At 48.3% G+C, this 13,863-nt stretch overlaps 1 pseudogene across 1 annotated transcript; it reads left to right on the top strand.

Moving 5' to 3' along the window:
- Nucleotides 1-714: 714 nt before the first annotated feature.
- LOC308520331 (translation machinery-associated protein 7B-like) lies at nt 715-879 on the top strand (annotated as a pseudogene). The gene has a single exon. The product of its transcript is annotated as a translation machinery-associated protein 7B-like (transcript).
- Nucleotides 880-13,863: the final 12,984 nt, after the last annotated feature.

Raw genomic sequence — 13,863 nt, 5'->3', positions numbered from 1 at the left:
CCAGCTGTTGTGGCTCAGTGGTTGAGTGTCAACCTGTGAACCAAGAGGTCAAGGTTTGATTCCTGGTTGGGGCATGTGGCTGGGTTGCGGGCTCGATCCCCAGTGTGGGGTGTGCAGGAGGCAGCTGATCAGTAATTCTCTATCATCATTGATATTTCTATCTCTCCCTCTCCCTTCCTCTCTGACATCAATAAAAATATATTTAAAAAATGTTTTTATTGATTTAAGAGAGAGAGAAGAAGGGAGAGGGAAAGAGCGAAAGAAGCATTGATGCGAGAGAAACATTGATTGGTTGCCTCCCATACGCATGCTTGACCGAGGTTCAAACCAGTAACCTTTTGGTGCACAGGATGATGCATAACCAACTGAGCCACACCAGCCAGGGCAAAGAGAATCTTAAAAGCAGCAAGAGAAAAGCAGTTAGTTGTCTACTGGTATAGGGAGCTCCCATAAGACCATCAGATGATTTCAGGAACTTTGCAGGCCAGAGGGGAATGGCAAGAAATATCCAAAGTGATGAAAAGCAATCACTTACAACCAAGATTACTCTATCCTGCAAAGCTGTCATTTAGAATGGAAGATAAAAAGAGCTTCCCAGACAAGAAAAAGCTAAAGGAGTTCATCACCACCAAATCAGTATTACATGAAATGTTAAAGGGTTTTCTTTAAAAAGAAGAAAAAAAAAACGATAAAAATATGAACAATTGAGGCATCATGTCTGGCCACAAGAAGAAGTCCCTGAAGTAGCCCAAGAAGCAGGCCAAGGAAGATAAGGCATTCAAGCAGAAGCAAAAAGAGGAGCTGAAGAAACTTGAGTTAAATGCCGTGGGGAGGGGCCCTCTGGCCACAGGTGGGATTAAGAAATTTGGCAAAAAGTGAGCTAGCAGTTCCTGTGCCTGGGTGATCCTTCATTCCATTTCTGTTTCAACATTTGGATTCCCTGTCATAACATGTCTTGCCACCTATAGGTAGAATGAAGTGTTGTCTTGGAGACTGTTGTACATTTAAGAATAAACTTTTGGCTCAGGCAGCGTGGCTCAGTGGTTGAGCATCGACATATGAACCAAGAGGTAATGGTTTGATTTCCAGTCAGGGCACATGCCCAGGTTGCAGGCTTGATCCCCAGTGGGGGCCATGCAGGAGGCAGCAGATCCAAGATTCTCTCTCATCATTGATGTTTCTATCTCTCTCTCCCTCTCCCTTCTTCTCTGAAATCAATACAAAAATATATTAAAAAAAAGAAAGAATAAACTTTTGTAAAAAAATTTTAATAATCATAAAATTATTTTAAATGAAGTATGTACAATAAAATTTTAAATGAAGCATGTACAATAAAATGGCAATAAATACATATCTATCAACAATTGAATCTAAAAACAAATAAAGCAGGAGATAAACAGATTCATAGATACAGAGACCATTTTGAAAGTTGCCAGGTGGGAGGGGTATTGGGGAGAATGGTGAAAAAGGTGAAGGGATTAAAGAGTACAAATTGTGCCCTAACCGGTTTGGCTCAGTGGATAGAGCGTTGGCCTGCAGACTGAAGGGTCCCAGGTTTGATTCCGGTCAAGGGCATGTACCTTGGTTGCGGGCACATCCCCAGTGGGGAGTGTGCAGGAGGCAGCTGATCAATGTTTCTCTCTCATCGATGTTTCTAGCTCTCTATCCCTTCTCCCTTGCTCTCTGTGAGAAATCAATAAAATATATTTTTTTTTAAAAATTGTGGCCCTAGTCAGTTTGGCTCAGTGGATAGAGCATCGGCCTGCGGGCTGAAAGGTCCCAGGTTTGATTCTGGCCGGGGGCACATGCCTGGGTTTCGGGCTTGATCCCCAGTGGGGGGCATGCAGGAGGCAGCTGATCAGTGGTTCTCTCTCATCATTGATGTTTCTATCTCTCTATCCCTCTCCCTTCCTCTCTGAAATCAATAAAAATATACATTTTTTAAAAAGTACTAATTGCAGGGGTGGGTGGGAAGAGGTTAACCAAAGAACTTATATGCAGAGCCCATGAACACAGACAATAGTGTGGTGAAGGCCTGGGGTGGGGTGAGGGCTGGGTGGAGGAGGCCAAAGGGAGGAAAAATGGGAGACATCTGTAATATTGTCAATAATAAAAAATAAATTTAAAAGAAAAGAGAAAAAAACCCAAACAAAATGAAATTGTTATCGCTCTACTTTTTAAGTTCTATCATCTTCCCTTTTTGAAAACAACTGCATGCCACAGTGCCTCTTGGGTCTTGCTTAGGACGTGCAGCTGCTCGTTTCTCACTGGCAGCGGTCTTGCTCCGGCTGTACACGGTAAAGTCCGTGGATGTGACACACCCGCAAGCAGGGCTCTGACAGGACAGAAACGAACCGTCCACGGCCAGAGGGAGACGTGGCGGCAAGAAGGCCCACGGCACGCACTTGGCCAAGACCACAGACATGCAGTTGCTGTGGTCCCGGGTCCACAGGAAGTGTCTTCTCAGTGGCCTACTTGCCTTTTCCTGGAGTTCACACAGCACATGAGGAACTAGGTTTCATCAGATGGCAATTAAGGGCATGCTTTTTTTTCTTCTCTGTAAAGACTTTATTTGTAAAACAAAGACAGTCGTTTTCTCTCTCTGTCTTTTAAAAAAATATATTTTATTGATTTTTTTACAGAGAGGAAGGGAGAGTTGGAAACATCAATGAGAGAGAAACATCGATCAGCTGCCTCCCGCACACCCTCTACTGGGGATGTGCCCACAACCAAGGTACATGCCCTTGACTGGAATCGAACCTGGGACCCTTGAGTCCACAGGCCAACTCTCTATCCACTGAGCCAAACCGGTTAGGGATAGGACAGTTGTTTTTTTGTTTGTTTGTTTGTTGTTGTTTTAAAATATATTTTATTGATTTTTTACAGAGAGGAAGAGAGAGAGATAGAGAGTCAGAAACATCGATCAGCTGCCTCCTGCACATCCCCCACTGGGAAAGTGCCCGCAACCCAGGTACATGCCCCTGACCGGGATCGAACCCGGGACCTTTCAGTCCGCAGGCCGACGCTCTATCCACCGAGCCAAACCGGTTAGGGCAAGTGCAGTCGTTTTTAATACCTCAAGGATTGGCAAATGCTGGCAAAAGACAAATTCACTTATCCATTTTTGGGATGTTTCTTTCCACTTGTGTGTGTTTTTCTCTCAGACTTTGTAGCAATTATAGAGTTTATAGGTAGCATATAGCTGAGGGTCATTTCAGCGAGTCAGGCTGTATGTATGGAAAAGACACATTGATCTAAGGAGGCCTCATTCTCCATTCACTTCCCTGAGAATGGGAAAACCGGTTTAACAGCAGGATAGTATTAAACGTAAGGGTGCCATTAACTGACCCAACTTCTCCACTGTCCACTTGATGGTGGGACCAGGCTCTGCTGCCAAAGAAGCTTGAGGGGTTCAGGGTCAAGTTTCACCCAAAGGGATCTCTCCAGGAACGGTGGGCTGGTTCCCCATCCAGGGAGAGACAGATAAGAACTCCCAGCTGGACGTGAGAGGCACGCCAGCTAGCCTCCGGGCTGTGCTGGGCCATCATCCTGTGGTCGGAGTGCCACAGAAGCACGGGTTCCTTTCCACCCGGGAAATACCTACCTGGGGCATGGGTTTGACCTTGGATACTACCAGCCACCTGGTCTACCATGACGGCCAGCACCCGGAGGATGGACTCCCTCTGCTCAGTCAGGCGGACTCCAGTCCACAGGGATCTCCTGGCATCCAGGTGCCACCCGGCCGGGGCGTTATACCCCATATCCGGGGGGCAGACTAACCGACAGCTGTAGGGATGGCTAGGCACTGGAACCAGGGACTGACTCCGCTCAGACAGACGGACTCCACTCTAGAAACCAGTCCCAAGAGGGTCCCTGCTTGTCTGCCTCCGGACTTAGCCAGCCTGATCTCCGTAGCCTGGGACGGAAAACTCTTCCTACAACTTTCGTTTCCAAATGTTGGGCTCATGACCTGCTGCCCTGCCTTTCATGTTCCCAAAAGCCCTGATCCCTTAGGAGGCCTAGGAGAACAGCCACCCCTCAGAGAGTCCCTGGTAAGTTAAGGGCGCACTTTCTGAAAGAGAAGGGACAGAGAAGTATGTGAGGAAGAGGGTGTCATTCTGTCCACCAGAGTTGAGATCCTTCATACTGAGTGGCCCAGTTCCTTTGAAAACCCCTCAGCAAGGTACATACCATAGCATTTCATATGAATTCAATTTGTACAAAGTATAAATAGAGCGACACAACAATATACAAAACATTTCCCTTTACACGTAGAATTTTAAACAATACAAACAATGCAACGACACATCACGAACTATCCGTTTCAAGGTGCAGTGATTTGGAAGCTGTGCTCTCACTATTGCCCTGTAGTAGCACGTTGATGCAGCAGCAGAAACCCCAGCCATCCTACCCCAGGGCCATGCGATAACTTAGCACAGTGGTTCTCAACCTTCCTAACGCCGCGACCCTTTAATACAGTTCCTCATGTTGTGGTGACCCCCAACCATAACATTATTTTTGTTGCTACTTCATAACTCTAATGTTGCTACTGTTATGAATCGTAATGTAAATATCTGATATGCAGGATGTATTTAGGCGACCCCTATGAAAGGGCTGTTCAACCCCCAAAGGGGTCGCGACCCACAGGTTGAGAACCGCTGCTCATCTTAGCAGATGTTTACTGAGCACCTACTATGTGCCACACACCATCCTAGCGTCACAGACACAGACAGACAAGTTCCCGACCCCTGTGGCAGTTAAGAAGGAGGGAGTGAGAGGCACCGAATACACACACAGACAAGAAAACCAGCAGCCATGGCTGGTGCTTTGTGACAACTTCAACCAGAGTGACGACTAGAAGTTTACTGGAATTTCTATATCTCTGAGGTGACGCCAAAGCCAAGATTGGAATGACAAGGAGAAGTCAGGCAGGAAAAGGGCTGGAGAGAGTCATAATTTAGGCAGAGGAAACAGCCAGTGCAAAGGCCCTGAGTGAGAGCACACCTGGCATTTTAAGAAACCAGGATGCTGTGAGGTCAGCGGTGAGTGAGAGAGCCACGTGGTAAAGTCAGAGAAACACGGGGGGCCGACTCTGGCTCTTGTTTGCCTGTAGTGGGAACTGTGGTTGGCAGAAGAACGCCTCCAAAGGTGTCTGGGTGCTGTCCTCAGACATATAATAGGTTATCTTACAAGCGAAAGCAAAACAGATGTGACGAAGGGTAAGGATGTTGAGGTGGGGAAATCAACTCGAGTTATGCAAATGGCCCCGAATCTAATCATTCTCGCGGCCTTACAAAGTGCACAGACTCTCCCAGCGGTGGTTAGAGAAACAGATGTGACGACTATTTCTTCTGATCCAAGACAAATACTTTAGGAAGGTCAGAGCACTTTGAGAAGGAACAAGGAACACAACACACTGCATGCTCACTCCTTGCTTGGCAAGGAGTTCAAGGCCATGCTTGGCTGAGCAGCAGCGAAGGCAGTCACCCCACCGAGCGAGCCCCCCTTCGAAGGCCATGCCCTCCGCTCAGGCCGGAGGGAACCGGACTGCGTGCTTTCTCGCCCTGGCCCTCCCCGCACGCGTGCATGTCCCCAGCCCCGAACACGGGGCCTCCTTTCTCTGCTGGGCAAAAAGGCTCACACCCAGATCACGGTCACCTCCCTGGGGCAGGCTCCCGGGCTCCAGCCTGGCTTCAGCTGGATTCTAGGGTCGCATCATGCTCCGCAGGCTCTCGTCTTGCTGACAGGTGGCCTTTCTTGCCCTAGTTAATTCCTCATCACCCTCTCTCTGCTCCTCTGGAGACTCAGGCCACCAGTGCGACCTAGTCCTGGAAGCAGGAAGTGATGCCATACTCTAGTGCGCTGCCCGAGAAGAAAGGAGGCTGCAGGGCAGTAGCAGCGTTCAAGAGAAGAAAGCCAAATCTCCACCCAGCCACCCTCCAACTGCTGACCTCAGGCAAGTTCTCACGCAGGACCACTTCCTCAGGAAGAGGCTCGCTGAGAAGCCGCTCACTGCCTAGGATTTGGGGAGGTCTGTGTTCAGACTGAGGCACCCAGAAACTGCCACTGAAATGAATGCGTGGTACCGGCTCGTCTGGGAAACTTTTCTGAAGCATCCTATGAAGTCATGTCAAAAAGGATTTTACGGTGACCCTAGGTTGTAGATAGTTTCAGGAAGTTGTTTTAAAACCACAAAAAGTAAACTCCAAGTCCTCTAGGACATCAAGACTCCTTTGGCGCTTGGCCAAGCCAAGATAAGCATGTGAACCTAAGAGTCCAGCTGACACCTGTCAGCGGGCCAGGAACAGAGACTTCGGGCCCTAAGTTGACTAGCACCTAAGGCAGCTCTTTAAGAATGATGAAACTGAAAATTTCCACACTGAAAGTCTACTTCTCCCATGCTAATGCTATCTGGCTTTGGGGAATTCCACACCAGACATTCCTCCTCTGACCCCGTGAATTCTTCGAATGGACGTGCTGAAAGCAGAGGCTGACATGCATTAATGTGCATACTTCTGGAGGTCTATAGGCCCTAATGTACTATTCCAGAAGTATCGAGAGCAGGGGCACATCGCTAGGTGGACAGTGTATGCCTTGCCTTTGGGGTAAGTTGTAAGGATAGTAAACATTACATCATCTCCCTTTAATAATTGTTAGAATTTAATTGATGTTATTAGCAAAGTCAATCTGCAGAAACACTGGACAAATCAAGAAAGTCTTGCAGCCCGAACCGGTTTGGCTCAATGGATAGAGCATCGGCCTGCGGACTGAGGGTCCCAGGTTCGATTCTGGTCAAGGGCATGTACCTTGGTTCCAGGCACATCCCCAGTAGAGGGTGTGCAGGAGGCAGCTGATCGATGTTTCTAACTCTCTATCCCTCTCCCGTCCTCTCTGTAAAAAAATCAATTAAAAAAAAGAAAAAAAAAAAAAAAGAAGAAAGTCATTCGGATGAAGTAGGAAGAATAAATGTCATTTTGGCACATCAGCATAAAGCTGACTCATATTCTATTTCTATCCTCCCCTAGGCCTCACCTAAACGCCCCGCCCCGTCTTTAAAACCTTTACGAGGAAGAACCCAGCGCCTCCCTCTCTGGGCACACGGGCGCCTTCCCCTCCCCCTCCTCTCCCTCCCAGGCCCCTTACCTTTGCCTTTCTCTCTCCTAAGCTCCAAGGGTCCTTCTTTAGCTTCTGTAACTTATTTCCTGAGCCTACGCAGCCCAGCTCAGCTGGCTCACTTCTTCTTCCCCTGTAACTTTCTAAGTAAACTTTCTCATATAATTTGGAAAAAAAAAAAAAAAAAAAGTCCTGCAAATTTCTACTGGTAGAAGACACTTAAGAAGTATGTGTAAAAACCCAAAACACTTCAGCGAGTTTTCTTCCTAAGAAATGCTCTGAAGGCCATAATTGTAATACCTATTACATTGTCTAAAAGCCAATTTCTAAATAGAATATTTTTAGTTTCAGGCACACCACCTCATATGCCATATTACTCCTAAAACATGTAAGACAGGGACTATTCTCTATCATGCTTTTATTCACTATATGTAAAGATATTTTTGCCCCCAAATCCTTAATACCCTCCCACAATGGTCATTTTCTGTTATACTCAAGTTCCACAAATGAACACAAATTTGAGTTGGCACAACCTGGAACCTTTCAAACCTGATTTTCTTAGACTGAAAAATGTAAACAATGGGGCCCCAGGCCCCAGGCCAAGTGTTTCATTTAGAGAAAAACCCCACAAAACTACTTTCTGAATAAGTAGGCAAAAGAACGCCACTACGTAACCCTGGCGATCAATTTAAAATCCACGGTGTCTACAAATCAAACTCAGGCTCAAGAATAATTTCCCATTTGTCAGATTAACCAACTACCAGGTAAACCGATTTATGAAAACTGAAATAAATGGGACTTTATTATCTCCACTCTTTTTTTTCTAAATATATCTTATTGATGTTTTACAGAGAGGAAGGGAGAGGGATAGAGAGTTAGAAACATCGACCAGCTGCCTCCTGCACACTCCCCACTGGGTATGTGCCTGCACCAAGGTACATGCCCTTGACTGGAATCGAACCTGGGACCCTTGAGTCTGCAGGCTGACGCTCTATCCACTGAGCCAAACCGGTCAGGGCTCATCTCCACTCTTGAGAGCCTGACCTCCAAGTGTGGTCTGGGATCAGCAACGGTGGTACCCTTGGGAGCTTGTTAGAAATGTGGACTCTTGCCCCCAAAGACCTACCATAGCACAACTTGTGCTGCAGGGAGATTCCACAGACGTGCTGCATGCGGAGCAGCGCTGTTCTCGAATGCCACTGTCCAGGAGCCTTTTCTGCGATGACGGAAACATTCTCCATCTGAGGTAATATGGCAGCCCCTAGCCACACAAGGCTATTGAGCACCTGAAATGCAACTATGCAACTGGGGAACTGAATGTTTAATATATTTCATTTTGATTCATTTTCATTTAAAAAGACACATGGTGAGTGGCTACCACCTTAAACAGTGTAACTCTCTAGTGCAGCGGTTCTCAACCTGTGGGTCGCGACCCCTTTGGCAGTCGAATGACCCTTTCACAGGGGTCGCCTAAGACCATCCTGCATATCAGATATTTACATTACGATTCATAACAGTAGCAACATGACAGTTATGAAGTAGCAACGAAAATAATGTTATGGTTGGGTCACACCATGAGGAACTGTATTTAAAGGGCCAGAAGGTTGAGAACCGCTGCTCTAGTGTATCTGTGTGCACCTGCAAGCAAAGGGTCAAGAAGTAACCACTCCAGCCCTAACCGGCTTGGCTCAGTGGATAGAACGTCCGCCTGTGGACTGAAAGGTCCCAGGTTCGATTCCGGTCAAGGGCATGTACCTTGGTTGCGGGCACATCCCCAGTAGGAGGTGTGCAGGAGGCAGCTGATGGATGTTTCTAACTCTCTATCCCTCTCCCTTCCTCTCTGTAAAAAATCAATAAAATATATTAAAAAAAAAAAAAAGAAGTAACCACTCCAGCCAAATCTACCAACCCAGCAACACCACCCCTCCCCACCCCTACCCCCCACCCCTGTCCTTCTAACATGCAGAACAACTTGCGGGAGGGTCAGTCCTCTTCAGCTGCTTCTGCCAGGGCAGCGTATGGAGCTTGGGTCTTCAAAATGACGCTGCTGACCATTCTGCTTCCTTTTTTAATTATTTTTTTTAATTATTTTTATTTTTTAGAGAGAGAGCGTGGAAGGGAGGGAGAGAGACAGAAACATCGATGTGAGAGAGACATCGATTGGTTGCCTCCCACACCTGCCCCGACTGGGGCCGGGGATGGAGCCTGTAACCAAGGTACATGCCTGTGACCGGAATCGAACCTGGGATCCTTTAGTCCGCAGGCCGACACTCTAAACACTGAGCTAAACCAGCTAGGCTCTGCTTCCTTTTTGATCTGGTTTCCAAAACTCACCCTCAGCCATTCCTAACTTTAGAGTTTTCATACTGACTCCTTAGGAATCTCACTAATAGACAAAAAGCAGTCCAGGCTCCAGGGCACCTGAGGCTCGAGGCCCCCGGAGCGTGTTGTAAACTGGCAGGCTGCTGAGGGAACGGGCAAGGGCCCAGAGCTTGCTACACATTTTCAAAGGGTCCATGACTTGTCCTAGCTGGTTTGGCTCAGTGGATAGAGTGTCAGCCCGTTGACAGAAAGGTTGTGGGTTCGATTCCAGGCAAGGGCACATACCTCGATTGCAGGCCCTGGCCCTCGTCGGGGTGCATGGGGGAGGCAACCAACGGATGTGTCTCCTCTCACATCGATGTTTCTCTCTCTCTTTCTGTCTCTCCCCCTTCCTTCTACTCTCTCTAAAAATCAATGGAAAAATAATTTCAGATGACGACTGACAAACGAAAAAGGGCCCATGACTCAAACATTGGCCAAGGACCCTGAGAGGAGGGAAGGACTTTGGAGTTTGACAATCCTAACAGAGGAGCTCTCACTCCTAGTCTGATAACCCTCATATACCCCTCGTAAAGGTAGTGGAGAGAAGCAAATGAAGTAACTATGTAAACTGTAAAAGGTTGTAAAATTTATTATTATACAAAACTAAGGTGCCCAGCCCCAGCCGGCTTGGCTCAGTGGATAGAGCACTGGCCTGTGGACTGAAGGGTCCCAGGTTCGATTCCAACCAAGGGCACATGCCTGGGTTGCGGGCTCCATCCAGTGTGGGGTGTGCAGGAGGCAGCCAATCAATGATTCTCTCTCATCATTGATGTTTCTATCTCTCTCCTCCCTTCCTCTCTGAAATCAATAAAGAAATATATTAAATAAAAAAACAAAACAAAAAAAAACACCTAAGGTGGCCAGGCTGGGTAGCTCAGCTGGTTGGAGCATTGTCCTGATATGCCAAGGTTGCAGGTTCAGTCTCCCATCAGGACACATATAAGAACCAGCCAGTGAGTGCATAAACAAGTGGAACAACAGCTCTCTCTCTCAAATCAATCAATCAATAATTTTTAAAAGTCTATGCATATAAGAGCAAAATATTCAGACAATCCTTGGCAAATGAGATTAACATTTCTGCTTTACTGGTCCCATACAAGAAATGAATAAGAACATGATCAGTAAAAGGTTCAAATCAGAAGATGTGGAACTATCCCTTTTCCAGGAAGAGCTCAGGGGATGGCCTAAGAAGGTCAGAAGATCATTCAAGGAGACTGATCACCCCTCACACAGGAAGTCTCCAGCTGACTTGGGCTGAATCTAAACTAAGATGGTGCATCCCAAAGTTCCCAATGTCCTTCCATTATCTGTGTAGTCAGAAGCAAGAACAACACACAGTTCACTGTCCCAAGACTATTTAGCTAGAATGAGCTACAGGGTGATCTGCAGATGGCTGCTTGGGGGTGCCCCGGAGAGGCCAAGCTGTGAAACAAGGCAGCTGCTGCTAGTACCGAGCCTGAGGCCTCTTATTATAGGGCATGCTGAGGTCAGCTGCTGCTTGTTTGAAAGATTTTAGAAAAGACTGAAGCCTAAGCCAGGACAGGCTATTCATATGGAAAGACCACTGCAAACAGCTTGGGTGGGGCTGCAAATTAGGTGGGGTGGGGCGAGGTCTCGGGGAATCACCAGGGTCAGGTGAACAGTGTGAGTCAGGTTGGTGGAAACTTGGATATGGCGCCTGCCAGTTGGCTCTTTGGCAGAGGAGGTCTCAGCCTAGGAACAAGGACCTTTGCCAGCACTTTTGTCTGGGAGAAAGCTGCCCCCCAGTTCTTGCCTTGATGCCAGACAATTTAGTTCCTCCTGTATGTCCCCGGATCCTTTCAAGCACAATTCTGTGTGCTGGCCCTTTAAGAGGAACACCTTGGACTCCAGAAGCCTACATGTCACTCAACCATAATCCCCACTGGTTTTTACAGCCTGAAGTTATGGGGACTTCTCTTCCTGCCACAGGAACCCTGGACAGAGGGGTCTGGTGTGGGGCTGGGACCCTTGCTCCTCACATAGACCTCTGTAGCCAAGATATCCCTCTCGATTAAAAAAATGCCACATGTTGCCCTAACCGGTTTGGCTCAGTGGATAGAGTGTCGGCTTGCAGACTCAAGGGTCCCAGGTTCGATTCCGGTCAAGGGCATGTACCTTGGTTGCAGGCACATCCCCAGTGGGGAGTGTGCAGGAGGCAGCTGATCGATGTTTCTAACTCTCTATCCCTCTCCCTTCCTCTCTGTAAAAAATCAATAAAATATATTTTTAAAAAATGCCACATGTGGGTATTGAACCAGCCTGTTCCTCACCTCTGCCCTTCCTACGAGTCTCAGTTTGGCTTCTTCTTTAATTCTCTAGTTGTAGGATGTCCACTCAGCCAGATTCCAGGCAGGTCTGCACGATGGTTGTTTGTGGGTTAGATGTAATTTTGATGTGGTTGTGGGAGGACGCCGATGCTGCATTTACCTACGCCGCCATCTTGACCGGAAGACAGGAATAGCACAGTTTTTCTGCTTTCCTTTTTTAAACACGTTGGTGGTGACAAAACAGGTTGAGAGGGCCTCACAGCTGAGATGGGACATTCCTTCTTGCTAACCAGTTGAGCTAAACTGACTCCAGGGACCATGAAGGGGTCGGCGGGCACCCTGAGAGGGCAGGGTCAGGAAGGCTTGCAGAGGGCCACATACCCAGTCAGCCGACCAGGAGAGACACGACCCGCCAGGCTGCGGAGCTGACTTAGAGAGGAAGACCCACTCAAGCTGTTTTCTCGAGAGCAGAGTGCGTGACTCACCTGAGGATTAAATACTATTGTCTGGACTTGGGGGACTTTTAGGGCCTTGAGTTCGCCTACCAGCGGTTCTCAACCTGTGGGCCGCGACCCCTGAAAATACATCCTGCATATCAGGTATTTATTTACATGACGATTCATCACAGTAGCAAAATTACAGTTATGAAGTAGCAACGAAAATGATTTTATGGCTGGGGGTCCCCACAGCATGAGGAACTATATGAAAGGGTCACGGCGTGAGGAAGGTTGAGAACCACAGGTGAAGCCCCAGGTGTCTTTCTGCCACAGAAAGAAGCCAGGAGCCAGTTATCTAAGAGTCATGTTGTCAAGCATGTGTCACACCCCACTATTCATTTCCTGAGCCTGAAGAGGGAAAGAGCTGTCTTCAAGAAGAGCAAGAAGAGGTGACAGGTACATTTTATTTTATTCCGGAGCCTAACTGGGGGAGCCTGGAAAGACTGCTACAAGAGAGAAGCCAGCAGCCTGGGGCTGTCGTGGGTGACAGTTCGCGGGCAGAGCTCACGCCTCACACCACTCTCCACCTAGAAGCAAAGGAGCTCGGGGAGCGCCACACACACGCCGAGCTCTGCCTCGGTGGTTCCTGCCCGTGAAGAGCCCCCCCCCCCGCCCCGGCCCCCCAGCTCCTGCTCATCCTTCCAGAATCTAAGAGCCACAAAACGCTATGCATGCTGGGTGCCAGGCCCTGGGAATACAAAGGGAAGTACAACCAGGTCCCTGCTCTCAGACTAGTCTAGCAAATACGGCATCACACAAAGGCACCCTCTCCCAGCCCAGGCTTTTGCGCCAGGAATTACGTCTACTCAGCATATCGCGGATATGAAAACTATTTATAAATCAGTCTCCCACACACTCTGCTTTTCAGCGAGCTCCGAGAGGGCAGGGAATATCTTAGCTGTCTTGGTTTCTCTAGCACCTCGCACAATGCGTCCACAAGTGGAATAAGCACGGTGGCGGTGGTAGCGGTGGTGGGTAACACCCCTAACTTCCCAGAGAGAGGTTATGAAACTGCCCAGGGCTGCTGCCAGCTGGCTTTGTAAACCCCCTTCCAGAGAAGCTCCAGGGACTGACTGGGTCCGCACCACCAGACCTTGGTTCCCTCCCCGGGGCCCATCCTTCTCCCCCAGACAGGTTCTCACTTAAGACCTCATCCTCCCGAAGGACTTCGGTCCTTTCCCATTCCTAACAATTCGGGCAGAACCCAAGCACAATGGCTGCCTTGTGAAGGAGGCTTTACCAAGCCTGGCTGGCTGGCGGGTGGGGCGGTGGGACAGCGGTCTTGTAATTGCTGTGATTTCCCCCTCACAACTGGAACAAAACCCCGATCTGAGACGTGCAGGCCTAGTGCGACCAGTTCCAGCCTCTCTCCAAACTCAAGTGGGGGCTTTCAGTCCCTGATTCCGCTTTCTGCCCCCGTTTCCCACCTCAGGGCCTCTGAAGGTGCTGTGCCCGCTCCACCTGGCCTCCCACAGCATGCCACCCCTTTCCTTACAGCTTCTCTCACAATTTGTACTGTTTTTTTCTTAAATGTGTTTATTGATTTTAGAGGGAGAGGAAGGGAGAGGGAGAGAAACATTGGTCATTGGCTGCCTCTTGCA

This window comes from Myotis nattereri, assembly GCF_964212035.1.
Source record: "Myotis nattereri genome assembly, chromosome: 5".
In the NCBI taxonomy this organism is placed as follows: domain Eukaryota; kingdom Metazoa; phylum Chordata; class Mammalia; order Chiroptera; family Vespertilionidae; genus Myotis; species Myotis nattereri.
Note: the sequence above shows the minus strand (reverse complement) of the source record. Positions and strands in the feature narration are given on the sequence as shown.